General features: G+C 31.9%; 1 long non-coding RNA gene across 1 annotated transcript; it reads right to left on the reverse strand.

The window, feature by feature from the left end:
- Positions 1–2,821: 2,821 nt before the first annotated feature.
- LOC145038422 (uncharacterized) lies at positions 2,822–4,051 on the reverse strand. The gene is made up of 3 exons (XR_013679366.1): positions 3,577–4,051; positions 3,251–3,460; positions 2,822–3,153 (listed from the first exon to the last, which is right to left on the reverse strand). It is a non-coding gene; the product is annotated as an uncharacterized LOC145038422 (long non-coding RNA).
- Positions 4,052–4,332: the final 281 nt, after the last annotated feature.

Raw genomic sequence — 4,332 nt, forward strand, 5'->3', positions numbered from 1 at the left:
CCTTGTTTTTGACCATTATGCCCTTCATATTATTTTTTACCATTATTCACATTAGATCATATTCAAACACAAGATTCAGCATAGTTGTTTGTACAAGAGTAACATTCTGCACATTATGCCCTTCATTTTGACCATTATGCCCTTCATTTTGACCATTATGCCCTTCTGCACATTAAGAGGTAAAATTCTGCAAGATTCTGCATTTTGACCATTATTCAAACACAAGATTTTGCATAGTTGTTTGTACAAGAGTAACATTCTGCACATTATGCCCTTCATTTTGACAATTATGCCCTTCATTTTGACCATTATGCCCTTCTGCACATTAAGAGGTAAAATTCTGCAAGATTCTGCATTTTGACCATTATTCAAACACAAGATTCTGCATAGTTGTTTGTACAAGGGTAACATTCTGCACATTATTTTTACCATTATTCACATTAAATCATATTCAAACAAAAGATTCTGCAAAGTTGTTTGCAAAGTTGCTTTTACATAAGATTCTTTTTGACCATTATGCTCTTAGGATTCCTTCATTTTGACCATTATGCCCTTCTGCACATTAAGAGGTAAAATTCTGCAAAGTTGTTTGTACAGGGGTAACATTTTGCACATTATTACCCTAATAAGACAATGCATGAATGCTCATTCAATGTTGTTTGTACTTAAGATTAAATCATATTCAAACTTAAGCTAAACATGTCCATTCAATCTTATTCAGCAAAACATGTTCATTCAATCATATTCAGCAAAACAACCATAATATCCGATTACAATTTGACATTTATGCCCTTAAAAGTGATACTACAAACAACATAAACAACACAATTACATATGTTTTGAGACTGCTAATTTTTCTAATTATCTTATCAAATTCTTCATCTGTCTTCTTTTTGTAAATATTGAAATCATGGTCCATAATTGCAATCCTCACTTCACAAGATTGTGCCCTTACTTCATAGGATTGTGCTCCCACTTCATCTCTTTTCTTCTTGTTGACTGTATCTTCTTCATTAACCCATTCCCAGAATTTGCATTTAATTTCTGGGTTATCCTAAAACAAATATACGAAAATTATTGAAAAGACCTTACTACATATAGATTAAACCCGACATACCGTTGAATTAGGGCAAACCCTAAACTCTTTTCCAGGATTATCTTTGGTCGTTGAAGTCCAGATACGAGAAGGGTAGCCACAATCACAGGGATTTGCAAAATCAAGTTTCGATTTTGACTTGATTTTCTTCGATCTGGTGTTGGAGGTGTACGTAGAGGAGGAGGAAGCCATGGATTTGAGAAAGCTGCTACAGTCTTGAAGAGTGACGAAGAAATCGTGCTTTGAGAGTGTTGAGGGTGAGGGTGTTTAATGGAGAGGGGTGAGCCACGTATTTTCCACATAATTTGTTTTTTTTTTTAATAAATAAATTACCGGGATACCTATTGTATCCGGTTACCAATGGTAAAGTATGTACAGAAAAAACATTTTAATGGTATTTTGTGTTAAAAAAAAAAGGTTAATGGTATAATGTGAACACGGATAAAACATCATTACCCTTACAAGTCATTTTCCCTAATTTTTTCCCCGAACAACGATTAGTCTTTTGTCGACCTATTTCGGACCGTGTCGGCCATTATTTATCGTACCGCTTTTTTTGTACCTTACTTTCTTTTTTCATACGTGTATTTTTTCTGTTGGGTTTCAAGCACAATTTGGTCTATCCATATTTTTCGCTAGCTTTTTCTATTAGTCTTTTTCATTAGTTTTGATATTTGTGTTTTCATTTGAGCCAATCCCGCTCAATTATATTCATCAACTTTCAACACGGTGGAAGGCGATTATCTTTTTACTCGACAATTTATTTCCTTTTAGTTAGAATTGAATAATTTCTTTTTAAATAGATATCATATGTTAAAAAAATATCATTTGCTGACAAATCTATTTAACATTAAAATATATATATCTATACATACTTATATTCATTTTTGACAAATAGGTTTATATAAGTTTTAGAAATTAACAGACCAAATTTTTAATAGTAACTTTTTACGAAGACCATTATGTAGTGGCTATCAAAAGGAGTCAATTATATACCATACAACAAAAAATTCACCTTAAATTGAATTTGCAGTCGGTCTAAAACTATCAAGTCTTATAATAACCGTTATCAATTTCATGAAGTTCTATGGCTTATATTCTGGTGTTTCCATTTAATGCCACAAAATTATAAAATTTCATCAATTCACATGTTCAAAATATATTAACTTTTATATATACCTGAATGCTATAAAACATTTACTATTCATACATCTCTCTTTTACCTCTCGAACTAACCATGTCTTACTCTAAACTTTACCTCTTAACATGATATTACTAAAACATATAAGGTTTGTAATTCATTTTGTTGGTCCTACTAAGCACATACATAATCAATGATAGCATTGTACTTTCAAAGTACAATGCTTTAATAAGAAAAAAAATATAAAATGAAGTTCAAAAATGCCTATGCATAACCGATATTTACACACAAACATCCCACATAAATATATTATATTGTGGTTATCTTGAAAATAGGTAATTTGGTGGAAAATGAAGGCACATCTTCTTGCTTTCCTGCTGCAAATTAATTTCAAGATTAACTAAGGAGTAAAATTAATAGTAAATTTTATACCCAACTTCCTTAAACCTTCTTTAACCTTTGGATTTATGCTATTGATCATAAAAATGAGGCACCAAACCTTTGTTTTGGAAAAAACCAAATGCATCACATAAAATCAAATATTAAAAAATGGTGACATATATCACAATCAATGCTAAAGTATATGCCTAAGTTGAAAAATAGATTGATTGGGATAACTCAATTCAAATCTCCAATTTGAATCAAATGTAAAAATATATGTTACAATCAAAAAATCAAATACAAAATTTAATAAAAGCATAAAAATATTCAATTCGACAAAACCATTTAAAAATGACAATAACTACCACACAATAGCATCAATTCCGTTTACATGAATACGTTTTTAGAGGTGCATATCATTCTAATTGAACAGCTAAGCTCCCCCATCTAACCTGGGCTAAATGGACCAAAGCCTCAAGAAGATAATAATTAATTGGAATAGACTTTAGTGTTCACTGATTGACATTTCCATACCCTGCATAAATATATCTCAATTAATAAGGCTAAATAGAATTTACAAGTTAGTGGTGGATTAAGAAAACATATATTGAAGCTTAATGAGGATTGTTTACCTGTCAATATCTGTCAATATCAACAAAAGATTTCAACAACCACCTGAAAATCTTGAAATTTGTATAAAGATTTCCAATAGACCGGTTCCAAAACTGAGGTGTAGATACAAAAACACATCAGCAATCTCGTCCGAAATTGAGTTTCTACAACATTAACTTGACAAGTACATAAACGTAGGGACAATTTCATCCATAAATACCTTTACAAACCTGATAAGAGGCATAAAATCAAGGCAAAAGTTAGAAAAAAGCTTTAAATTAAGGCAGAAATCAGAGAAAAATCACATTTCTTGGATAAATAATGAAAGACAAATCAGGAACATTACCTTTTAACAACTTCATAATTATACAAGAATAGGATATGGTAGGTAGCTTATGTTTGATGGTGGTCACCCAAACGAAGTGTTTAAGGACGACATTTGTCATGCTGGTTTGAGGAGGGCATCTGTCATGCTTCCCCTATTTCTTTCCCTCTCATGAATCTTGAGAGACACACAAACATAAAGAATGAGAGAGAGAGAGAGAGAGAGAGAGAGAGAGAGAGATATTCATCTGGAACTTAATCAACCATCTCGACAGATGAAGATCGACGAAAGCGCAAATTAACATCGGCGACGGCTAAAAGGAACTGGTATGGAACAATAATGGTAGAGTTTTTCTTTGTTCGAAGGCATGGCTATACTTTGGTCAACAAGGACGGAGGAGAAGCTTCTCTGGTGGCTGATCGGGGTGGGTTTGATAGAGGTGAATGAACGGTCGAAATTAGGTTAAAGGAACGGAGAGAACATGAGTTTAACATTGTTCCCGAGTGTTTTTTTTTAAATTCATTAAAGGAAAGGGAGGGAAAATATTAACGGAAGAAAAGGGAGGGAAAGGAAAATTTTATTTAATCCGTGTTCCCGAGTTCGAAGGAAATAAAAGTAAAATTTTTAGTTTATGTGTTCCCGAGTTAGGAGGGAAAAGAGAAGAAAATTAAAAGATTACAATTATACCCTTATTTACACATTATGTTAAGAACATGTAAACAATATGAATAAATTACAATCGAAATCAAAATCAATTAAAAACATTTAATCAAACAA

The sequence above is a fragment of the Lactuca saligna genome, chromosome 4, assembly GCF_052625555.1.
Source record: "Lactuca saligna cultivar CGN05327 chromosome 4, ASM5262555v1, whole genome shotgun sequence".
In the NCBI taxonomy this organism is placed as follows: Eukaryota; Viridiplantae; Streptophyta; class Magnoliopsida; order Asterales; family Asteraceae; genus Lactuca; species Lactuca saligna.